We start from the raw sequence: 25,915 nt of genomic DNA on the forward strand, positions 1-25,915 counted from the left end.
TCCCACCTTTTGGGAGACCAGGAGGCTTTTCTACTACATTCTGGCTCTGAAGCCCCAATACTGTGTGGACATGCCTCCCTCCCTGGAGCAAGGAACCACTAAGTGACCTGTCACTTGTCACCAAGCAGACAGGCTCATTCCAGCTCATTGTGCCACCAGCAGGTTGTGCTAGAAGCAGGATCCTCTGGGAGACATCACACTCTCCCAAGCTGGAAACAGGTGAACAGCTCACAGGTTTCCTGGAGAGGATGGTCACATGGCCTTGATCTGGCCGATCAGCATTTTCCATCCTCCCTGGACACTGTGATTGGCTCAGGGCTGGGCACCAGCCCAATCAGGCTCCACGGAGGTCAGGCCTAGTTGCTGGAATCCTGGGAGCAGAGAAGTTCTATTTCAGTTGGGAGTTGAGGGGTGGTGATATCAGCCTGTGGCAGTTGGTGACCATCTTGCTTTCATAAAGGCAGAGCCATGTGAAGATGACACCAGTGGCAGAGCCCAGAGGTGGGGAAGGATGACTTCTGTTGATGTCACTGAGCACCAGGTACAGACCTGCCTGAAGCTATCTCCCTGTGGACGTCTCAGTTAGGTAAGTCATTCTCTCCTGCCCTGTTTGCTTCATTAAGCCACTTTGGTTTTCTGTCACTGGTTTTAAGAAAAAGTTTGACTAGTCCTTCAAGCTGGCTAAATGGAGACCCTGGAACTGCAACAGTGAGGTGACAGGCAACAATGTGGCTAATAGAGTCCAGAGGCCTCTGTTCAAACAGGGGATTGTAAATGACAAGGGAGAGTACACATGGCCTCAGTGAACAGATTTGCTACTGGTAGCTCCCAGTTCCTGGATATTAGAGTGCATGCACTCAGCCAAGTCTCAGCTCTGCTGTCACACCTGCTAACCCACACCTCTCCTCTCCCACCTGCCGGGCCTAGGGGGGCTGGACACCCCCGGGCACCTGAAACAGCCCAGGGCTTTGTGTTGTAATTTACACAGGTTGCCCCCAGTTCTGAGGGTAAGGGTGACTGGGTTCCAGTTTACAGAGAAAACAGACTAGACGGTCTCACTGGTGAGATGTGGGGGTGGGACCCCAATCTACCTTCTGACCTATGACTTCAGAGTGGACAGCCACCCCACCCTCAGCCAGGATGCTTGCTAAGCCTAGGGGCTCAGGAGTCCTGCTTCCTCCAGCACCCCTCCTGGAGGTGAGAGTGGGGGGCTCTTCTCTATACAACATTCACCCCTGCAGGGGCACACGTGTGACCTCACAGTCTGTCATCCCTTCCTTATGACCTGGACCTCCTTGATGTGTGAGCACTGCAGATCATGGGTGCACACGTGGGCAGGTGCACCATGACTGAGAGGACAACACTCCAATTTAAGCCCCCTCCTTGCTCAGATGATTACATCCTGGAATTGAGGGGTTCCTAGGGGTCAGTTGGCCAATTCTGGCCTTAGGGGCAAATTCTTATCACCCAGGGGGCTAATTTTTAAATTAAATTACACATTTACAATTCAATAGTCAAGCCCCTTTCTAGGCAGCCTTGTAGCCACTCAGCTTTTACCCCTCGCTGTGACCATGTTCTTAGCTTCAAATTGAGTGCCATTATGGACATGAACATGTCCCTTTCATGTGTCACCTTCACAGTAAGCGGCCACCCCAAACTCCCCTCCCTTCCCCTTGTCGATATCTCCACTCAGGGAGTAGGGCCCTTTTGATGCAGTTGTGCAAATGTGTGAGCTAAGGGTTTAGAATGTCCAGGCTAGGAGGGGTCTGCCCCACATGGCAGGGCAGGTGGGCTGGCAGGGGGTGATGGTTCACTTGCAAAACCTCAGCTGGTTTCAGGCAGTGACAACAGACTGGCAGCCAAGGGCTCAGCTGGTGCAGAGTAAACGGATTAACTGTGTTCACCCAGACGCCTTGGGGGTGGCAGCCCTGGAGTACGACTACAAGTGAGGAAGGTGGAGGGTCCCCAGTGCCTGGACCTCCACCTTCTAAAAATCAGGACTGAGATGTGGCTCTGAAGTCAGAACACTGGAGTTCAAAGCTTCCCCCACCACTTTGTCAATAATTCAAAGCAAATGAGCCTCAGTTTTCTCATGTGTAAAATGAGAACTTTGAAGCCTCTCCATCTGAGGGTGTGGAGGGAAGTAAATGCGGTGACAGCAGAGCACAGGAGCTGTCTGGGCTGAGCCTGCATACAGGCAGGCCGTTGTTGCTGCCATGACCACTGTCTTCCAGGGCAGGGTCTGCACTCTCTCCCTGTGAAGGTCCAGACAGTAAACATTCTAGGCTTTGAGGGACCTACAGTCCCTGTCACAACTACCACCCTCTGCTGTTGGAGGGCAAAGACAGCTCCTGCAGTAGGTAGTCCAGTCTCGCACCCCCGCTTCCTGACATAAGTATTCCTGAGATACAATTTTCACATAACTTTGTTGGCTTTAGGTGTGCAGCATAATGAATTTTTACATGTGCATATTGTGAAATGATCAGTGCATTAAGTTTACCTGACGTCTGTCATCACCCATAGTCACACACTATTTTCCTTGTGATGAGAAATTTTAAGAGGTACTCTCTTAACTATCAAATGCACAATGCAGTGCTGTTAACTACAGTCACCTTGCAGTACATTATGTCCCCAGGACTTGTTTATCTTCTAACTGGAAGTTTGTACATTTTGATTATCTTTCCGAATTTCAATCATCCCCTGACTCACCTCTGGCAACCACCAACCTGATATCTGTTTCTATGTGTTTCGGTTTATTTTGTAGATTCCACATATAAATGAGATCATAGGTATTTGTCTTTCTGTCTTATTTATTTCACTTAGCATAATACCCTGAAGGTCCTCCCAAGTTGTCACAAATGGCAGGATTTCACTTTTTTAATGTCTGAATAAGATTCCATTTTATATACATATATATGCATCACGTTTTCTGTACCCATTCATCTGCTGATGGACACTTAGGTTGTTTACATATCTTGGTTATTGTAAATAATGATACAGTGAACATGAGGGTGCAGTTGTCTCATTGACATAGTGATTTCATTTCCTTTGGATATATTCCCTGCAGTGGACTTGCTGGATCATATGGAAGTTCTAATTTTAAATTTTGGGGGAGCCTTCATACTCTTTTCCCGAGTGATGGCACCAATTTACATTCCCACCAACATTGCACAAGTTTCCCTTTTCTTCACACCACCACCATCACTTGTTGTCTCTTATATTTTGATGACACCCACCCTGACAGGTGAGAGGGGGTATCTCATTGTGGTTTTGATTTGCATTTCCCTGATGGTGAGTGATGTTGAGCACCTTTTCATGTACCTGTTAGACATCTGTGTGCCTTCTTTGGAAAAATGTCTATTCAGTTCCTCTGCCCACTTTTTAAATCACATTGCTTTTTTTTTTTTTTGCTGTTGAATTGTAAGAGTTCTTTATATGTTTTGAGTGTTAACCCCTTATCAGATATATAGTCTGAAAGTACTTTCTCCCCTTCTGTCTGTTACCCTACCCTCTGCTTTCTGGATGACAGGGGTCCAGGCACTTGGGAATCTCTGCTTCTCACGTGTTTCCAATGTTCGTTGGGTGAGGGCTGTGTTCTGATAAAAGTGTGCACAACCGTGGGTCACTACCCCTTATTTTAGAAGGTGGGCTCTGAAGAGTGCAGTGTGGGCAGGGATGTTTCCCTGAAGTCATCATTTGGATGGTCATGTGCTCTGGAACTCACATCAACTAGCCCGGATGTGATGGGGCAATTTGCAAAGGGAGGACCTTGCAGCTAAGACACAGACCAGGTGCTCTTGTGTCTTGTTGGAAGGACCTGGAAACAAAGTTGTGTGGAACAGGGAATCCTCCAGGTCACAAGGCTCAGTTCAGACTTCTGGGATGCAGAGACCTGCTCTGAGCCACTGTCACTGAGGAGCGAAGGGCCTCAGGCAGGAGGGAGGAGTTGCTGGATTTCACTTGCCCTGTGTGTCAAGTTTCAGCTCTGGTGATGTGTGGAACATGGGCTTAGCTTTGGGAATGTAAGAGGAGAGGTTCCTGGGGAAGGGCTGGCTTTTTCCTTTGATTGAGGTCCTACTGTGTGCCAAGCACAGCAGTCCTCTGAGTCAGGGCTGGAAAGCCAGGCACAGAGAGGTCAGGGAGTTTCCAGGTCACACAACATTAGGCGCATCATTAGGGTCTGATGCAGACCTGACGCCCAGCCCACATTCTCTCTCCTTTCCCAGGACCATCATGATCCCACATGTCAGAATCACCCAGAGAGGCCCAGGTATGGGCACTGGGACCTTTCCTGCCTAACATGCAAGGAGCCTTAAGAGGGACGACAAGGCACTTCCTGAGTCCATGATGCCCAGAGGCTGCTCTTAGCAAGAGGCTCAGCACACACTCTTGGATGAATCCTAGCTCTGTCCTGAGTCACTCTGCCTCCCTGCCTCAGTTCTTCTGCCTACATGGGGCTGTAAACAGCAGCCACTTCACAAGGGTCTAAGGAACCTCCAGGATCCTGGAAGCAGCACCCTCACACAGGGAGCACGGTCTCCTTAATTTTTCCTCACCTCTTTGCTGGATGTAGAGTCCCAGCGGGGCCCTGGCTTGTCCCAATTCTCACCCCAGATCAGGGTCCAGCAGGGGGTGGTGTCCAGGCTGGACTCTGTCCTCTGCCCCTTTTGGGGACCCTCATTCATCGCACCTTGGCTGCCTAGACACTGTCTTCCAGGGGCCACTCTGTGCCTCCCACACCTACCTAGCATCCACCCACCCTGGGTTACTCCAGCGCCCTCTGGCCCTTGGACACACACCTACTCCGTGTTGAGTGGAAATGAGGTGACCGACATGCTGGGCCTCCTGGACAGTCTGGAGGAGCCCGATATCCCCAACCTGCCCACCACCCCAAGAGCCCAAGATGGGGAGAGGGTGTGCCTCCATTCATACTCTGATTTGCTCAGATTCTCAGCACCTACTTTGCTGGGTGGATATGGGGGCAGAGGTATGATGTAAAAGCAGGAGACCTGGACAGCAGACCATGAGAAGGGGGCTAGCCCAGGCTGGTCTCATAACCCCCTTAGCTTTGGTTTTATCATCTTTAAAGTGGGACAGACTCTTGTGAGGTGAGCAGGATCCTGACCCATAGCCAGGAACTGCCCTACACGCCTAAGAGAAGCTCACTGACTCCTCACGAAAATCTGTGGGGCAGGGACAGGCATTATCACCCATTTCTGCAGAAGTAACTGAGGCACAGAGAGAACAGCTGAGGTGACCACCCCAGATTACAGAGCCCAGGTCATCTGGTTCCAGTGTCCAGGCTCATGGTCAGTGCCCACTCTGGGTTTTCCTCCTCCCTTCATCCTCCACTGGGACCCATGGCCGCAGCCTCATCTCAGTGTGATTGTTCATGGGGAGCAGGATGGGTGCACTGAGGGCCCGTTTCTCTGAGGACTGCTTTCCCAGAAGGCTCAAGGGGTTGACTGTATTCACTACTGGACACCCAGGCCTGGGCCCAGGCCAGCCACACTGCAAAGCATGAATCAATGATTGTTGAGTGAATACCTGAACCTCTGCATGTACCTGCATGTTGCCCCCATTTCCTCATCTCCACAGCTGGCTACCCGGCCAAAACCCCGTGTAATCAGGCCTGGGCCAGGGACAGTCAAGGGGACCAGAGATGCTCAGCTGGGGACAGGAAGCCTCAGGGGCCCTGTGGCTGTCCCAAGCATCTCCTGGGGCAATTCACAGGGAAGCCCAGCCAGCTTCCAGGAACAGCAATCAGGTCCCAATCCCAGGGGTATAAGGTAGGTCTTGAGGGGTGTTTCCTGAGACTGACTTTGTGTATGAAGGGGGCCTGGAGTCAGGCTGCTTTCAATGTCCATTCCAGGCCTACATCCCTGCTGGCAGCATGGAGCTAGTCATAAAGGACACAGGCCGTGGGGCCAAGGCTATAGCAGTGCTCTGCTCCCTCTCTGTGGTTCAGTGTCCTCATCTGTAACAGAGAACTAGTAACAGGGCCATGGGACGGCTCACTGAGACCCTCCTCTGTGGCTTTGGTTGGACACTGCCCTCCCTCTGCTCAGTGCCATTCTCTGTAATAGAGAATAGTAACATTTCTCTTAGCCCGTTTTGGCCCCATTTTTCTGAGTCTCTTTCTACATTGGGCCCAGGGCTTTCACAGAGATCACAGACTTGGGATGTAATCAGAGTGTGGTCACAGCCCTAGTGGTCCCAATTGAGGCCAGAGGAGCTTCAGGGGGGGTGGGAATCCAGAACTGCTTCATGGAGGAGGTGAGATCTGAGCTGTGTCCCCAAGGATGAGCTGTCATCTAGCTGAGGCCTGACACTGAGCAGGACCCATGTACATGGTTAATGAGGGTGTGAATGAATGAAATGGCACCCCTCTAACAGAGAGTGAGCGGGGGAGTCCCCTAGGCCAAAGCAGGAATCACAGGGCACCCTGGGGGAGCAGAGGGCGGGGCTGCAGTTTGATGCCCGCCTCACCCTTTATGGGTGTCTTGCCACCACTTTAGCGTGTGTTCTGGTGGATTGGGAGCCCTTTTCTCTCCTCTGCTTCAGTATCCTGCTCTTCATTCCCAGCAACACCCGCCTGTGTCACCTCAGTGTCCCCAAGTGGACCTGGACCTGTCTTGTGGGAGATTTTGAAGAGGGATTTGGTGTGCAGCCCAAGACTGAAGTGGGAGGGAGAGGATAATAGGGACCTCCAGAGGGGATCATGGGCTGGGAGTCATCGGAGGGGTGGGGAAGGCAGAGCCCAGAGCTGTAGGATCCTGCTAGTGGTGGCTCCTTCACGAGGGGCTTCACAGGGAGGAAGCAATCATGGGGAAAAGGCAGAGCTCAGTTTGGGGCTTGCTGACATGGAACAGCTCATCACAGAGACGTCCAGAGGAGCTGGATGTAGGGAATGAAGATGCCACTGATGTCAGGGTCAAAGCCTGAGACCCAGATGAGGTGGGGCGGTGGCGCAGGGGAAGGGGCTTGAGGATATCAAGATGTTCATTCATTGGGGTCCTCAGGGTGGGGACCTTCATGTTCATTTCACAGCCACCTGGTGCCTGACAGAGTTAGGCTTAGGGAGGTCACTGAGTAGACACGTGCCGATAACCTAGATTCTCCTCTTTCCACATAAAGTCCCTGGTGTGAAGCCAGCAGGCACTCTTCAGAGTCATACACCCTCACCCCTGTGCTCTCTGTGTGCCTAGAGCCCAGTGGCCCCTTACCTCCCACTCCCCACTGTAGGACCCTTTGCACACCTGCATTTCCACAAGCTATAAAGCATCTTCTCTTGCTGTGTGTTTACCCTATGAAACCTCATTGCCCCAGGAAGAGAGGCCTCACATCCTTCCCTTATTAAAGTGGTAAAGCCTTTTGTTCAGAGAAGCCCCTGTCAGATCTCATAACCAACCAGGTACCTGTGCATGAATTGATCATGCAGCCCCCTCCTCCTTGTGTGCACAGCACCCCCCCAATAACAGACCCCACACACTCAACCTTGGCGCTCGTGTAGGCACCTCTTGCCTGTGTGGCCTGATGTTGTCTATAGCAGTGTCCCTATTGAACTTTCCTAAACCCTTCTCAGACGCTGGTATTTCTTTACCAACCCAAGTAATTAGCCTGCCATTGTGCCCACAACACCTGAAACAGAGTTGGCTAAATTATTCAGATTGATGATGCAGGTTAATTTGCTATAAAGCTGAAATCAAAATTTACAAATAAAAGCAACATACATACTCAAGGCAGGACTAAGAACTCACACGGATAACTAAGACCCTCCACATACATCCCACTTTGCCCTTAGGGCCTTTGCGATGGCTGCTCTTCCAGCCAGGATCTCTCTCCGCCTGCTTCTTAAACACCTCCAGGAATCTGCTCAAATGTCCTCCCTGACCTTATTTTTCTCCATGGAACATATCACCTCCGGACATTGTGTATATTTTACTTAATTTTCTCTGTGTCCCCCACCAGGCTGTCTGCTGCATGAGGATGGAGAACTGACTGCTTCACTACCTGCTGTGCCCAGTATCTGGAACCCACCCAACACACAGTAGGACCTCAGAGATTGTGTGACGGGTGTGTGATCACTGTAGGCCACAGACAAAAGTCTTCCCAGCAGTCATGGTAAGAGTCATTCATTCTCTACTTACTGAGCCCTACTGTGTGCTGGATACTGACCTGGGTGGGAGGCATGCAGTGGATTTGACACAGTGAGCACACACAGCATGTTAGGAGGGACATGTGCTCTGGAGACCACACAGGGCTGGGGGAAGTCAGGAGTGCAGGAGTGGAGGAGAAGAGGGCCAGGTGGAGACAGTGGTGCCAGAGGAGACAGAGAGGTGGGGCCCAGGTCGTGCAGGGCTTTATGGCTCCTGTGAGAGCTTTTCCTCAGGGCAGCGGAACCATGGCTGGGTACGGAGCAGGGGCCCTGTTCCTGACTGCTATGCAGGAAATGGAGCAGGTGTCTGCTGGGGAGATGTGCGTGGAGGAGGCTGTCCCTGTAGACTGTGCAGGCAGAGAAGGCTCCTCTGAGGAGGTGACATCTGAGCTGAGCCCTTGTATGGACCGTGTTTCCACCTTCTGTAGACTGGATGCTTTCATCTGCCCTGCAGCCCTATGCAGGACACACCCTGTTCTCAGTCACCTGGACTTGGCCTCCTGCCTGCCTTTTGGGCCCTCCCACCCCAGAAGGAGTCCTTCTAGATCTAAATCACTACCTCCTCTACTGGACTTGGACTCACACTGAGCCACTGTCCACCTGCCCAACTCACCCAGAGTCAAGTCCAGACACTTGGGGGAGCCCCTCCACTCCAGAGCCCATGAACTTACTCAAATGGCCAGTCCTCAGCCTGCTCACATGCCTCACACTCCCCTCCTGCAGAAACCCTGTGACAGATCATGTCCACAGCACCCTGCTCCTCCGATCCTGACCCCAGGCTTTCCCATGGGGTGTGACCCCGCATAGGTTGCAGTCCCCTCATCCAGTCTGGTGAGTAGAAACTACCTTTTCTTTTTTCTTTTGTTAATATATTTATTTTTTAATTTTTATTTTATTGAGTTATAGTCAGTTTGCATTGTTGTGTCAATTTCCAGCATAGAACATAATTTTGTCAATTGTGTTTACTCTTTCAAGAAACCATCTCTTGGCTTGATTTTTTCAAATGTTTCTTATATCTCTATTTTATTTTTTTCCTCCCTGATCTTTATTATTTCCTTCCTTCTGCTTACTTTTGTTATTTTTGCTCTTCTTTTTCTAATTCTTTTAGGTGGTAAGTTTGATTGTTTATTGCAGTTGTTCCTCGTTTTTGAGGTAGACCTGATTCTCTCGCTATAAACTTCCCTCTAAGCACTGCCTTTTCTGGATCCCATAGGTTCTGTGTGGTTGTGTTTTCATCATCATTTGTCTCAATGTGTTTTTTATTGCTTCTTTGATTTCATCATCCACCCATTTTTTTTTAAAGTAGTATGTTGTTTAACCTCCATACTATCATTTATTTCTCCTTTATTTTTCTGTAGTTAATTTCTAGTTTCATGTTATTGTGGTCAGAAAAAGTTGCTTCAAATATTTTCTATCTTCTTCAAATTGTTAATGCTTCTTTTGTGCCAAAGTATATGATCTATCCTAGAAAATGTGGTATGTGCACTTGAGAAGAATGTATGTTCTATTTTAGGGAAATATAAAGTTCTGAAAATATTACCCAAAACAAATTGTTCTATTGTATCATTTAATTTCTATGTTGTCTTATTAATTTTATGTATGGAAGATCTGTCCAGTGATGTTAATGGATTGTTAAAGTCTTCTACCGTGATTGTATTCGGATCAAATTTTCCCTTTTTATCTGTTAGTATTCTCTTTTTGTCTGTTATATATTTAGGTGCTCCTATGTTGTGTTCATATATGTTAATGAGTGTAATATCTTCATCTATGACTCCTTTAATCATTATAAAATGTCCTTCTTAATCTTTCTTTATAATCTTTGTTTTAAAGTCTATTTTATTTGAAATCACTGTTGATATTCCTGCTTTCTTGTCATTTCCATTTGTGTGGAATATCTTTTTCAATCCTCTCACTTTCAATCTATGTGTGTCCTTCTCCCTAACGTGGGTCACTTGTATACAGCGTATTGTAGATACTTGCTTTATTATCCACTCTGCACTCTATGTCCTTTGATTAAAGCATTTAGTCCATTGACATTTATAGTAATTATTAATAGAAATGTGTTTATCACAATTTGAACTTTGTTTTGCAGTTCATTTTGTATTTGCTCTTTGTTCCTTACTTTTTCTTATTGTGGTTTGATAATTTTCCTTTTTATTATCTTGGTGTCTTTTTAGTTTTGTGACTCTATTGTAACTTTTTGGCTTGTGGCTACCCTACTTTGTACATATATTAACCCATTACTATATCTGTTTGTTTTAAACAGATAAAATATAAGCTCAAACCCATCCTACCAAGAACAAAAAAGAGAGAGAGACAGAGAGAAAGAGAGAGAGAAACCTGCATATTTTCTTGCTCGCCTCTCCCACCCTTAATGATTTAGATGCCCTCTTTTATGATTTTATGTTTATTCTGTTGTAATTCATTGTAGCAATCACCTTTCCAATTATGGTTTTCTCCTTTTTGTAGCATCCTGCTTCTTTTCTATTTAGAGTAGGTCTTTCAATATTTCCTTTAGCATAGGTTTAGTGTTGCTAACTTCTTTTAGTTTTTGCTTCTCTGTGAAGTTCTTTATCTCTCCTTCTATTCTAAAGGATACCCTTGCTGGATAAAGTATCCTAGGCTGCATCATTTTTTCATTCAGGACTTTGAATACACCTTGCTTCTCCCTTCTGGCCTGTACTGTTTTTGTAGAGAAATCAGCTGAAAATCTTATGGGGGTTCCCTTGTATCTCATTCTTTGTTTTTCTCTTTCTCCCTTTAGAATCATTTCCCATTCTCAACCCTGGTCATCCTGATTGTAATATGTCTTGGTGTGGGTCTGTTTGGGTCCTCCTTGTTTGGGATGCTCTGTGTTTCCTGTACTTGGATATCTGATTCCTTCTTTAGGTTTGGGAAGTTTTCAGTCATGATTTCTTCAAATATCTCTTCAATCTCCTTTGTTCTTTCTTCTCCTTCTGGGACCCCCATTATGAGTAGGTTGGCATGCTTTATGTTATTCCATAGGTCCCGTATATTGCTTTCATTGGTTTTTATTTGTTGTCTTTCAGCTGTTTTGTTGTCCTGTCTTCTAAGTCACATATTCATTCCTCTCAATTATCCAGCCTACATTTTACAGCCTTTACCTCAACTCTCCTCTCAGCAAATGAGTTTTCCAATTTTCACTGGCTCCTCTTTAGAGTTTCAATTTCATTATTTGACATATTCTCTGTCTCTATACACAATCTCTTTTAGTTTCTTCAGTACTTTGATCACTCCTTTTTTGAAATCATCTAGTAGACTATCAATGTCTATTTCATTGATTGTTCTTTCAGGGGGTTTATCTTGTTCTTTTAATTGAGACAGGTTGCTCTGCTTTTTTATCTTGCTTATATCTCTCTGGCACTATGGCTTATGGAGTATCAATTATCTACTGTGGTCTTTTAAGAGTTTATTTATTTATATAAAGTGGATGCAGAAATAAAACTAAGCACAAAGAAATTAGTTTTAAAAGCAGTATAATCAATAACAGAAGAACATATTGAAACAAGATAACAATTGAGTTGGGATGAATTTTTAAAATATTAAAGGAAGAAAAAATATTTGAGAACAGAGTATAATCACAACAGAAGAACAAAACAAGGATAAAACTGAAATTGGACAAATTGTAAGATAATAATAAAAGTATTTTAAAAGAAAATTTTAAAAGGGATTAAAAATAGAAATATAAAAATTATTTAAGAAGTAACATTTAAAAAGTAAAAGAAAATGGAACAGAAAAGGAAAAGAGTATGTTCCTGTGGAGATTGTGTGCCCTTAGTAATTTTATCAAGAGGTCCTTCTTAAATATGTGTGGTTACCAAGTCTTACTTCTGTGCCTTTTGTCTGTTATCCCTTTGGTTAATGATGTGGCCATTAACCTGTTAACCAGAGCCTACCCTGGCTATTGAATGGGGACTCCTCTTTGTTTTGTTGTTGTCAAAGCTCCTGCCCTTGCCTTGCTTCATGAACTCAGCTCGTTGTTTCCAGAGACCCTCTGGTCACACCCTTGGTCTGTGCTGCTCCCAGTGCCTGTAGGTAGACATGTCACTTCTCCTCCCAGTGCTGCATCTTGGTGCTGCACTCCTGCATGGTAGGTGGGCAGGTTGTGCCCCTTCTCAATGCCGTGTCCAGGTGCAGCAGTCCTCCACAGTAGTTGGGTTGGTTGCTCCCCTATTCAGTGCTACTCCCCACTCCACATCTGTTTCACACTCTGTGGGTGGGCTTGAGGCAAATGGCCACACCAGCCCTAGTCCCTGCTCTTTGCCAGAACGTTGCTCCTTGTTCATTTGTCTTAGAGGTGTGAGTTCGTAGAGACACCAGGACAGAAACGTCCTATATGTCTGGGGATGTAAACAAGTCTCAGTCCCACCTATGAGGTTGCAGAACTGCCAGGTACATATTCAGATTTCAACCCCATGTCTGCCTGGGTGGGTATGATGGCTGTGGCTGAGCCTCATCTCTCTTATTCTGAGAAAACACCAGTTATGTTGCCATGAGTCAGGAGAAACAAAGGACGAAACACCCCTTCCCCCAGGCAAGCTAACAATATTGCTTTGCTTTATTTTTTTCTTATTTTATTTGAGGCCCAGGCTGTTCTGATCTGTATACAATCCAAGCAGTTGTCCACAGCACACTGCAGTCCCCCAGGGTTACCTATGTACAGTCAACCAGAGTCTGCCTGGATCCAGCAGCCTGTCCCTTCCCATCCCTGATTCACTTCTAGGTTTGGGGGTTGTTGACACACTTTGTGCCCATTTAACTTAATTCTGTCAGTCAAGGGTGGTTCTGTACACATCTGAGCCTCAGAGGTTCCCTGTCCATCCTGCTGACCTCTCTGTTGGAAACAGGGAGACCCAGTCAACCAGCACTATCCCTCCTTTGCTGCTCCCTCTTCAAAGGACCAACCCCAAGCCATTTTGCATTTTCTTCCTTCTTTTTTCCTTTTCTCCTACCAGATTGGTGGCACATTTTGTCTTTTGAAGATGGCAATGTTTTATCAAAGTTCAGCAGATGTCCTGAGTGGATGGGTGTGTCTGTGAATGTCAGTCTTGGTGAATTTATTGAAGAGGATAAGATACAAGCATCCTTATACTCCACTATCTTGGCCTTTCTCCAAGAATATACACTCTTAATAATTTTGTCATAAGGTTATTTTTAACTATGGGTGGTTGCCAAGTCTTCCTTCCACGCCTTTTGCCTGTTATCCCCTTTGTTGGTGGTGTGGCTGGTGTTCTGGTGGCCTGAATCTGCCCTGGATATTGAGCAGGAGCTCCTTTTTTCCTGTGGTTGTCACACTCCTGCCCATATCCTGCTGTGAAAACTCCACTTGCTGGTTCCAGAGGCCGTCTAGTCGTGCCCCTGGTCTGTGTCCCAGCATCTGTAAATGGGTGGTCTGCACCCCCCACCAGATGCCTGGTCCCAGGACCACACTTGTGCAAGGTAGTTGGCAGGTAGCTCCCCTGCCGCATTAGGTCCATGCTTTGTAGGTGGACTCAGAGGAAACAGCTGCACTAGCCCTCACCCCTGCTCTGTTCCAGAACACTGCTTCTTGTGCATTTGTCTTAGAAGAGCCAACTCAGAGAGGCATCGGTGTGTAATGGTCCCTTCTTGGGACTGTAAACAAATCTCAGTCCCACCTATGAGGTTGTGGAGCCCCTAGGTAAAGATGCGGGTTTTGACCCCTCCTCTACCTGGGAACCATGCACCAGAAAATATGGTGGCTATGGCTGAGCCTTGACTCTCTTCTCCCAAGAAGTCTCCAATAATGGTACTGTGGGTCTGCGGACACAAAGACTATGGCTCCCCTTCCCCCCAGGGCACACCAGCAGTGTTTTTAGCCTTTTTTTTTTTTTGTATTTTATGGGGGACCCAGGCTGTTCTGTATACTCTCCCAGCCATGGCACACAGAACATTGCAGTCCCCCAAGTTTTCCTCTGTAGAGTCAGCCCGAGTCCTCTGCTCAACTCAGACAGCCTGTCCCATCCCACCCCTGCTGGTTCGCGTCTAGGGCTGGGGATCGTTGGGACCCTTTGTGCCCAATTAACTTAGTTCTGTCAGTTAAAGTCTATTCTATACAGATCTGAGCCTCTGAGGTTCCATCTCCATCCTGCTGAACTGGCCATTGGAGTTGGGGAGACCCAGTGTATTAATGTTATTCCTACTTTGCAGCTGCCTCCCCATTGGAATGGTCCAGAACTATATTCCTTTTTCTTCTTTTCTCCTGTTCTCCCACCAGATTTGTGGAAAATTTTATCTTTTGAAGAAGCCAATATTCTCTCAAAGTTCAGCAGGTATTCTGGGTGGTGGGTGTGTCTGTGGATGTCACTCTTGGTGAATTTGTGGGAGAGGGTGAGCTCTGAGCATCTTTTTTACTCCACCATCTTTCCTCCTCCTTCACTCTTTTTCTTTTGATTGGAACATTTAGTCCATTGACATTTATAGTAGTTATTTTATAGATGAGGGTTTATTGCCATTTTGAAATTTGTTTTCCAGTTGATTTTGGTAATTATTTGTTTCTTTCTTTTAATTATTTTTATTTTTGTGGTTTGATAAATTCCTTTTCTATTAGCTTGGTTTCTTTTTGGGTTTTATGACTCTATTATATACTTCTGATTTGTGGTTATCTTGTCATTCAAATATGGTAACCCCTTACTTCATCTGTTTGATTTTAGTTGATAGTCATGTGGACTCAAGTGCATCCTAAAAAGAAAGAAGACAAAAAGAAAAAAGAGAGAAAAAATATATATTCTCTTGCTCTCCTCTTCCACCTTTCATGATTTTGCTATTCTCTCTTTCTTGTTTGCTTTCTTGTTTTCTTTATTGACTTACTGACTTATTTATATCCTCATGTTTTCCCTTGCAACTCACTGTATTTATCGCATTTCCAATTATGGTTTCTTAATTTCTGTAGCTTCCTGTTTATTTTTTATTTAGATTAGAACTTTCAAATTTTTTTTAGCATAGATTTAGTACTGCTGAATTCATTTAGTTTTTGCTTGTCTGTGAAATTCTTTCTCTCTTTCTGTTCTAAAGGATAGTATTTCTAGATAGAATATCCTAGTTTGGAGCCTTTTCTTATTCAGGACTTTGAATATATCTTGCCACTCCCTTCTGGCCAGAAGTTTTTAGGTAGTGAAATCTGCTGAAGGCTTATGGGACTCCCTTGTAACAAACACTTTGTTTTTCTCTCACTGCCTTTAGAATATTTTATTTAACTTTAGCCATTTTAACTATAATACGTCTTGGTGTAGGTCTGTTTGGTTTCTCCTTGTTTGGGACCCTCTGTGCCTCCTGTACTTGGGTAGTTCTTTCCTTCTTAAGGTTTGGAAAGTTTTCAGTCATGATTTCTTTAACTAACTTTTCAATCCCCCTTTCTCTTTCTTCTCCTTCTGGGACTCACCATTATGCATAGGCTGGCACACATTATCTTGCTTTAATTGGTTTTTATTGACTTTTCTGTGTGCTGTTCTTTTTGGGTTATTTCTTTTATCTTGTCTCCTAAGTCATTTATTAATTCCTCTGCATTATCTAGTCTTTTTTGATTGCCTGTATTTGAATTTTCTATTTTTAACTAGCTCTTCTTTATAGTTTAAATTTTCTTTTTAAAGTTTTCTGTCTCTATTGATAGTCTCTTTTAGTTCTTTCAGTGATTTGATCATTCCCTTTTTCAAGTCTAGTAGACTATCAAAGTCTATTTTACTGCTTGTTCTTTCAGGGGATTTGTCTTGTTCTTTTAATTGAAAGTGGTTCCTCGGCTTCTTTATTTTACTTATATTTCTCTGGCTCTATGTATTTCTTCTAGACCCGTTTCTGAGCTGTTACATGTAGTAGGCAGCGTTGGAGCACTTCATTTGTGAAGAAAAATAGGCAGAAGATGTTCACTGGGGAGTTCTCTCTGTGGTGTTGCCTGTCACTTATTATGCAGACTTACAAAGTACTATTTGTTGATTTTGGCTTTATACCTGCCTTAGCTATGGGAATGTCAGCCACCTACTCTGGTGCCACTCAGGTTCTGAGCCCCAGGAAACATCAGTGCAGATCCAGCAGTGTCAGTCCCTTGGACCTGCCTTAGCAAGTGTGCAGTCACACATATGAATTTGTGGTCCACTACAGGTTCTTCTCAAATCCCAATCCCGCACTCACATATGGAACCATACACCACCCTGTTGTAAATACCCTCACTGGCCACCCTTCTTGAGTAAGAACTCCACTCACTACCTGTAAGTCTCAGAGGTGTGGATCCACAAAGTGACCAGATACAGCAAATCCACCCTCTCTGTCTGGGGCTGTAAACAAATCTCAGTCCCGCCTGTGAAGTTGCAATGGCACAGGGTATGGAGTCAACATTCAGCTCTGCCTTTGTTCAGCAGTGTTGGCTCTCACCAAGCCCCATTTCTCTTCTCACGAGAACACACCAGCAATGGAGCCAAGTGGAGTAAGTGACTTTGGCACAGCTGTGTTTCATTCCTCCCCCATTATATCAAAATTGGTGCTTTTTTATGAGAGTTTCAGTCTGTTCTGTTCCACACACACACACACAGCCAGAGCTCACACTGCCCTCTAGTTTCCTGAGACTGCCTCTCTGCAGTGTGACCCATCCCTCTGCCTGGGCTCTTCACTGACTCCAGTAGCCTGTTCTGGCTCATCCCTGCTAGCTCATGTCTAGGGCTGGTCATCACAGGGACCCTCTGTGTCAGTTTTCCCCAGTTCTGCCTTCCATGCAGTTGCCACTGTCTCCTCTAAACCTTGGAAGCTCTGCTTCTTTCCTAGCTGATCTCCCAGCTAGAGAGGTTGTGTCCCAGTGTGAGGGTGCCTTTATTCCTATGCTACTCTTTCCCTGCAGGATCAGTCCTGCACTTAATTTTTCTTTTCTCTTTTTATTCCTTACCATATTTTGTGAGAATCTTCCTGTATTTCAAAATAAGAGACACTCTACCAGAGTTCAGGAGGTTTCTGTGCAAATCAATGTTTTTGTAGATGTAATTCTTTGAGTATTTGTGGGAGAGGTCAAGCTGTGAGTCTGTCTACTCTGCCATTTTGGCTCCTTCAAATTTTAAAATAGGGCTAGTTCTTTCTTAATTACTCTCAACAAGCTGTTGTAGTTTTCAGCGTACATGTCTTGTAATTTTTCCTTGCCTCTATTGGATGCTGATTCAGAACATACACAACCTTCTAGAGAAACCTGTCCCACCCTGCCATTTGCTGCCAACTAGCTGGCCTGTGTCTGAATCACCAAAAGGTTTTGTTCTTTATCTGATTCTTAATTCTTTAGAATTTATCATTTTACTCTCATAAATGCTGATAGTACTTGTAACATATATTTTAAAATAAAAATAATAAACTTTATTCTATAGATGAAATATGAATGAATCTCAAGTAACATATGCTTTTAATACCTTAGAATTAGTAAAGCAATATAGATACATTATAAATGCTTGAAATGTTGCCTAAAGGAAAAGTGCAGAGATTTGCAAATCCCACTCCCAGAAGTGACCGTCATTAATGGTTTGGTGAACATCTCTCAGTCTCTATCTCTCTCATTCTCTCTGCGTCTGTGTCTCACACACCACAAGATTCACTTACATCTATGATGATTTGACACATATGTGGTTATAGAGATGGCATCTGGGATGTAGATGATGGATTAACAGGCATCCAAACTGAGGGCTTCCTTGACATCAGGTAAAGACCTAGCACTCATTTTTCCAGCTGCACAACAATCATTCCTCCATGTGAACCAGAACTGATGAATCCCACCCCCTCTCCATGAACATTAGTGTTGCTTCCATTTCCCTAGTAGTTTAACCAGGATTGTGATGAACATCCTTGAAAAGACATCTTTGAAAAATTGTGCAAGAATTTTAGTATGATCAACACTAAGCATCAGCACTGCTCGGAAAGTGGTGCACTTGTGGAACTGTGATGCATTCTGCATACTGTTCTCCCAGAGAGGAGAGTCTGCTCACTCTTCCCTCCAGGGGATTTACTGTGGCCTCTGCCTCCTCATGTTGTCACTAGAGCTGGTTGTCTCCAGGCTAAAGGCCTGCCAGTGTGATGTTGACCAATGCTGTCTCCGAAGTGTGGACATCGTCGTGCATCCTCACTTGAGAGGTCGAGCATCTCTAATATACACTGGCCACCTGCATTGCCTCTTGTTGGAATTGCATGTGTTTGTTCTGTTTCTGTTTAGAACACAGTGTTTCAAGATGTTTTTGGACCACAGGGATGTGAAACCTTTCTCTGACTTTAGGTTATGAGAAATGATTTTTCCATGTTGTGGTTTGTCTTTCATGGATTTTGATTATTATTATTTTTTTTATTTTGTTAGGTTATGTTTTGCCACAGGAAGAGCTAAGCATCTCCCTTCTGGCTCTGGTTTCACACATAGAATAGCTATGCCTATCACGAGATTATGCACATAGTTACTAAAAATATTCATTTTGTACATCTCATCTTTAATCCACCTGGATTTCCCTTTCAAATAACCAAAACGCTACTTCAAGTAAAAAAAAAAACCCACCAATCCCTTGCTAAAATATGAGAGCAGACACAAACAGCCACCTTTTGTATGTTTTCATTGATAGGGAACATCCAGTGTAGGGAAAGACACACAGAGAGAAAGAGGATTAGGGCTTGTCAGGGGTTGGGGGAGGGATAAAAGAGAATGTGTGCTTTGGATACGGGGTTTTATTTTGAGGAAAGAAACAGTCTGAAACTAGACAGTGACGATGGTTACACAGCATTGTGAATGCACTTAATGCTCCTGAATTGCACAATTTAAAATGGAAAAACATCTAAATTTTATTATGGTAAACTTAAAACGTAAAAATAGATGGTACTCTAAATGACATGAAAGAAAACAAGGAAATGACAGAAAAAACAAACAAAAATGATGCCAGGAGAAGGGAAGTAAAGTTCGGGTCTGGGAGTGGGTTGATTCTTAGAATTAGATGACAGTGTTGGTGGTTGCAGAGACATCTCAGCCCGTAAGGGTGGTGATGCCTGAATTGGCTCTGGGTCTCATAGAAGTATGTGTGTAGGTTCAGGGGGAGCTACAAGATCAGGCTCAGGGTCTCCCTGCAGGACTGGTAGTGTAACTTGGCTCTAGGTCTCCTGTAGGGCTAGTCTTACAGTCTGCAGAGCTGGTGGGATGTGACACGGTTCTGTGTGTTTTGCAGGTGCAGGCTCGGGTTCCCCAGCAGGGTTGTTGGAATGGGACCCAGTCCTGGGTCTCCTGCAGGAGCCAGATCAGGATCTCATGCAAGACCAGGCTCAGGGTATCCTTGTAAGGCTTGTGGAATGAGACCCCATCATTTTTCTCCTGCAGCAGCAGATTCAGGGTGTCCCTGCAAGGTTTTTCAATTTCACCCTGCTCTATATCTCCTGCAGGAGCAGGCTTGGACTGTCCCTGCTGGGTTGTTGGAATATGACCCATCTCTGATTCTCTTTCAGAAGCAGGCTCAGGGTCCCCCTACAGGGCTAGTCGATTTTGTTCCAGTCTTAGGTCCTTTGCAGGTGCAGGACTGGGGTCTCCCTTCAGGGCTGGTGAAATGTGACTCAGCTGTTTGTCTCTTGCAGAAACAGGCAGAGTTTCTCCCTGCAAGCCTTGTGGAATGAGACCCAGTGCTGGGTCTCCTACAGGAGCATGCTCAGGGTCTACATGCAGGGCTAGAGGAATTGGACCTGGCTAATGGTGTCCCTGCAGTGCTGCTGGAATTGTTCCAATTCTTGGGTGTCTTGAAGGTGTAGGGTCTAAGTCTCCCTGCATTGCTAGTGAAATGTGACTCAGTTGTGGTTCTCCTGAAGGGACAGTCTCAGGGTTTCCCTGCAGGGCTGGTAGATGGGACATACTGCTGGGTCTCCTGGAGGAGCAGGCTCATCTTGCAACATGACCAATCTCAGGTTCTCCTGCAGGAGTAGGCTCGGGGCCTTCCTGCAGGGCTAGTGGAATTGGACATGGCTCATGGTCTCCCTGCAGTGCCATTGGAATTGGTCCAATTCTTGGGTCTTTTGAAGGTGTAGGTTGCAGGCTGATAAATTACCTGTAGGGCTGGTGGAATGTGACATGGCTCTTAGTCTAATGCTAGAGCTGATTCAGGGTCTTTCCACAGGGTTGGTAGAATTGGCCCAGGCCTGGGTCTCCTGCATGTGCAGGCTCTGGTATCCCTGCAGGGCTTGTGGAATGTGACTGGGTTTCTGTTTCCTGCAGGGGCAGGCTCAGAGTCTCCTTGCAGTGTTGCTGGAATGGCACATGGTTCTGAGTTTCCTGCAATAGCAGGCTTATGTTCTTCCTGCATGGCTAGTTGAATATGACTCAGACCTTGGTCACTTGCAGGAGCAGGCTAGTTTTCTCACTGCTGGGATGGTGGAATCAGACCCTGTCCTGAGTCTTCTGCAGAAGTAGCTCCAGGTCTTCCTGCAGGGCTGTTGGAACATGACCCATCACTGGTTCTGCTTCAGGAGTAGGCACAGAGTCTCCTTGCAAGGATAGTGTAATTGGACCCAGCTCAGGGGTCACTACAGGGCTGATGAAATGTGTCCTGACTCTGTGGTTCCTGCAAGTGTAGATTCTGTGTCTGCCTTCAGGGTTGGTTTAGTGGGACCCATTCCTGAGTCTCCTGTAGTATTAGGCTCAGAGTCTCCCTGTAGGGCTGGTGGAATGGGCCCCTTCTCTAGGTCACCTGCCAGAACAGATTTGGACTCTGCCTTCAGGCTGGTGGAATTGGGCCTGTTCTTGCATCTCCTGCAGGAGCAGGCCTTGGGTCTTCCTGGAAGAATACTGTAATATGACCCATCTCTGGTTCTCTTGCAGGAGAAGCTCATGGTCTCCCAAGAAGGTTAGCAGAATTTGTCCCATTCCTTGGTCCAAGGCTCAGGGTATCCCTGCAAGGTTGGTGGAATGGGACCTAGTCCTGTGTCTCCTGCAGTAGCAGGTTCTGTTCTCTTTGCAGGGCTGGTGGAATATGACTCCACCCTGTGGTTCTTTTGCAGATGCAGGCTCAGGGACCCCACCAGAACTGATGGCTCTTAGTCTCCTATGGGAGAAGGTGAGGGATTCCCTGGAGAGCTGTTGGAATTGGTCCCAGTCCTAGGTCTCTTACAACTGCAGGCTCAGTGTCTCCCTGCAGGGTTTGTGGAATATGACTTGGCTGTGGGTATGCTGCAGGAGCAAGCTCAGTGTTTCCATGCAGGGTTGGTGGAATGGGATCTAGTTCTGGCTCTCCTGCAGGAGGAGGCTGGGGTTCTACCTGGAGAGGCTGATGGAATTGGACTGGGATGTCTGTCTCCTGCAGGAGCAAGCCTATGGATTACCTGCAGAGCTGGTAGAATGTCACACAACTCTTGTTCTTCTGCAGGAGCTGGCTCATGTTCTCTGTGAATGGCTTGGTCTCCCCCAGGAGTAGGTTTGTAGTCTCACTACAGGGCTGGTGTTATGTGACCCGCACTGTGTTTTCTGCAGATGCAGTCTTAGTGTTGGACTGCAGGTTTGGTGGAATGGGACGAAGTTCTGGGTTTCCTGGAGTAGCAGGCTCACGGTCTCCCTTCTGGGGTATTGGAATGTGACCCAGTCATGTGTTTCCTGCCGAAGTGGCCTCAGGATATCCCTGCAGGGCTGTTGGAATTGGACCTCACTGTGTATCACCTGCAGGATCAGGTTTGTGCTCTCCCAGCAAGGCTGGCGTATTTGGACCTATTCCTGGGTCTCCTGCAGAAGCAGGCTTTCAGTCTTCCTGCAGGGCTTCTGGAATATGACGTATCTCTAATTTTCCTGCAGGATCAGGCTTGCGGGTCACCCAGCAAGGCTAGTGGAATTGGACCCAATTCAAGGTCTTAGTGCATGATTGATGTAATGGGACCCAGTCCTGGGTCTCCTGCAGGAATTGGCTCAAAGTCTTCCTGCAGGACTGGTGAAATTGGACCAATTCCTGAGTCTCCTGCAAGAGGAGGCCCTGCATCTTCCTGGAGGGATGGTGGAATATGACAGAGATCTGTTTCTCCTGCAGGAACAGGCTCAAGGTCTCCCTACAAGGCAAGTGTAATTGGACACATTCCTGGATCCATTGCAAGTGAAGGCATGATGGTCTTCCTACAAAGCTGGTGGAATGTGATTCGGCTCTGAGTCTCCTGCAGGAGTAGGCTTAGGGTCTCCTTGAAAGATTGGTGAAATGGGACACAGTGCTGTGTCTCCTGCAGTAGCAGGTTCAGGTTCTCCCTACAGTATTGGTAAAATTGGACCTGGCTCTAATTCTCCTGCAGTAGCAGACTGAGGGTATACCTGCATGGCTGGTTGAGTGTGAAGGAACAGCAAGTCTTAATACATTGGCCCACTCCTGGGAAAAGGATAAACAGGGCTTGGTGCATGGTCTCTTGTATTGTCTGAAAAAGCCCCTTGAGATGTGTTGATTCTGATGACCTCTTCCAAGAACTTGAACACTTTTAGAATCTCTGCCAACTCATCTTGTTTAGACTGAAGGAATCTGCCTTTCATCAGTTCTTGGAATAGAGATCAACACAAAAGGAAATAGGGAAGAAAAAATTACCAATCTATCTGTTGAGAAATCAGCTGAAGACATTAAAAAGTTCTCTTGCAATGCACTTGTTTCTATTTTGGTGCATTTAGAATCATTTCCTTATTATCAATTTTTGCCATTTAAATTAGAATATATATTGTTGTAGGCCTACTGGGGTTCATTATGCTTGGAAGCTCTGTGCTTGCTGTGTTGAGATAGCCGGTTCTATATTTGGTTTAAGAAAATTTCAGTCTGATTTCTTCAAATACCTTTTCAAACCGTTTGTCTTTATTCTTTTCCATGTGGGATCCCTATGAGTCATACACTGGTATGTTTTCTCTTATCCCAGGTTTCAGTTGCATTGCTTGCATTGGTTTTCACTTGCTTTTCTATGTCGTGTTCTGACTGAGTGATTGTGATTATCCTGTTTTCTAAGTCATTTATTTGTTCCTGTGCATTATCTAGTCCGATTTGGACTGTCTTTAGCTTAGCTATTCTCACCATTGAGTTTTCTGATTATATTTGGCTCATCTAAAGTGTTTCTCTTTCCATTTATACTAGCCTGCATTTGTATTCATAGACTCAAGATTTCCTTCAGTGTTTTTATGTCCTCCCTTTTCAAGTCATGTTCTAGTAAATTTTGGGGGTCTAATACATTGGATGTTCTTTCAGGAGACTCCTGTCTTTTGAAAATTTGGAATAGTTCTTTTAACTTTATTATATCTCTCTATCGCTATAGGTTAAGGATTATCAGTTATCTATTATAGGCTTGAACGGCTTTTGTAAGTGAAATCATTTCTGTGCACATTTAGTTTTAATGCTGTGAGAATTGTTTTTGGTATGTAATGATGCCATGCTTTCCTTCTGTGTCCGTTGCCTGTTATATCTATGATTGCTACTGTGGTTTTTGTTGTGGTGAATATAACCTATTCTAGTAAAGTTAGCAGAGTGTCATTTTGGTTAAATGTTTATCATAGCTCTGACAGTGCTGGGACTAGTAATTTTTGCTGGAATAGAGGTTTCCAAATGGTTTCTGGGCTGCAGGCTGGATATGTGGAGAGGGAATTTTTCCAATATACACTCATGAAAGTACATTCGTCCTTACTGTTGCCACGGAAAAGTCAAAATTTTATAATGGGTGCCCTCAGATTCTCTGCAAGCAAAAACAAAAGTGGAAACAAATCTAATGATGTCACGCATTAGAAACTGCTGAAACAATCCTGCAGTGCCACAATTGGGTCCTAAGTGTAGTACTGGGTCAGCACCACAACTATAGTTGCATTAGCATGTGGTAGGCAAGGTTGATGGAAAAGCTTCAAATTCTCCTATTTTTCAGCAGATCTCTGCTCCAAGAACTCTTGTCAATAAGGCATGGGAACTCAAAGGCAAGCATGGAGCATTTCAAAAACCTCTGCATTGGACAATAAGAAATTTCAATCCTGCCTATGAAAGTTGCAGATCTTTTGGCTATAGAATCTTATTTCAACATTAAATTGCCCTGGATTCTAGAAACCAGATAAAGATGGCTCTGATTGAGACCATTTCTCCTTTATGGAGAAAATAAGCAATTATACTGTGAAAGTGAAAAGACTGTGATTAAGGCCCTGGGTTACTAAGCTAATCCACAACACATATGCCAGCAGATTTAATATTAAGAGAGGACCCAGGCAGATCTGTTCTCTAGATAGTACCAACCACAGCCCAAAACAATCTCGAAATCCCTGGGAATAAATTTGAGACATCAACCACACCCCTAACACACAGATTCCACAGGCACACCTAGCTCAAAATTGGCAGATGGAGTCTTGGTCTGGGAATCAATTGAAGAGAAATTTTGTGATTATTGCTTTCAGTTATGTCAATCAAACGTCCACTATGCACTCTTTTAACCCTCAGCACATCGTCTTCCATCTTAAATGACCTGTCCACTTTAGAGTGTGCATCCCAGTAAAACACAGTTTCCCCTTTACTGCTCCTTCACCAAAGGTCAGGTCCTGCACTGATTTCCATTCTCTACTTTGCCTTCTACTCTTTCCAGGTTATGTGAGAATTCTTTCTGACTTTTGAAGTAAGAGATGTTTGGCCATTATTCAGCAGGGATCCTGAGCCAAGGGCCATGAGAGTGGATGATTATCTTGCTGTATACATGGGAGAGAGTGAGCGAAGTTTGCACTGGTACTCTGCGAGTTTGGCATGGATAAATTAACACAATTTAGACATAACTCACAGACACTTGATCCTTGTTTAGATATTTTTCTCTATATCAATGGTGGAAGGATCTGTTCGAAGTATCCAAGTCTGACAATGTGTACATACCTCCATTGCAGACTTTCAAATAGTTAACAGAAATGAATTACATACTATGGGAAGGGTATAAAAATAAAGATAGTTTTAGAAATATGCTAAATCTAAATAAAAGACAGAGTTGCCATATTTAGGTATCAGCTTGAAATACCCAAATACCATTCAGGATATGGTCTATGTCCTGGCACTCCTCCCTGTCCTGCAATAATGCTGCCGATATATCAGCTGAAACCCCTCTGGAGGGTCTCTTGTGACTATGTTGCTTTCCTCCAGGCGCATTTTAAATCCCTGGGATGCTCATGAACTTCGATGATTTGAATCATACAGCTGCTGGTACGTATATTGGGATTCGACCTCCTTTGAACGCTGTGTACTTCCTGAATTCGCATAGATGATTCTTTCTTGGCTTTCAGCAAGTTTCAGTCTGATTTTTCTACAGATAACTTTTCAGACATCTTTGTTTCATTATCTCTTGCTTATCCATCTGGGACTCTTACGACTCCTAGTCTTTCTTGCCTTGTCTTACCCCAGGATTCAACAGCAATGTTTTCATTGAGTTGCACTTGCTTTCCTATGTCTGCTTCTGACCGAGGGATTTCTGTTCCCCTGTGTTCACAGTCATTCACGCGTCCCTCTGCATTACCTAGTCTACTTAGGACTGAATTTTACCCCTGATATTGTCTCATCCATTGAGTTTCTGATAATATTTGGCTCGTTTTTTGGCTTTTTCTTCACCTTTTCTGGTATTCTGCCTTTTATGATTCTGAGACACTGTTGTTCTTCAGTGTTTCCCTCACCTCCGATTTCAATGCTTGCTCTGGATTTCGTTTTGCAGTCTCGTTGTTTGAAAACTTATCTTTTAGGCCTTCAATATCTTTGGAACTGAAAATGGTACTTCCTGTTTCTTTTACTGCACTTCTTC

At 45.2% G+C, this 25,915-nt stretch overlaps 1 protein-coding gene across 1 annotated transcript in view; it reads left to right on the forward strand.

The window, feature by feature from the left end:
- The window catches only part of LOC140693696 (uncharacterized), a 56,175-nt gene that overhangs the window by 27,369 nt on the left and 2,891 nt on the right, over nt 1–25,915 (forward strand). The window contains exons 14-16 of the mRNA XM_072957400.1: nt 461–586; nt 7,972–8,124; nt 8,882–8,989. The gene's annotated coding sequence lies outside the window, so the exon portion shown is untranslated. The remainder of the gene's footprint in view (nt 1–460; nt 587–7,971; nt 8,125–8,881; nt 8,990–25,915) is intronic.

This window comes from Vicugna pacos, unplaced genomic scaffold, assembly GCF_048564905.1.
Source record: "Vicugna pacos unplaced genomic scaffold, VicPac4 scaffold_20, whole genome shotgun sequence".
Classification (NCBI taxonomy): Eukaryota; Metazoa; Chordata; class Mammalia; order Artiodactyla; family Camelidae; genus Vicugna; species Vicugna pacos.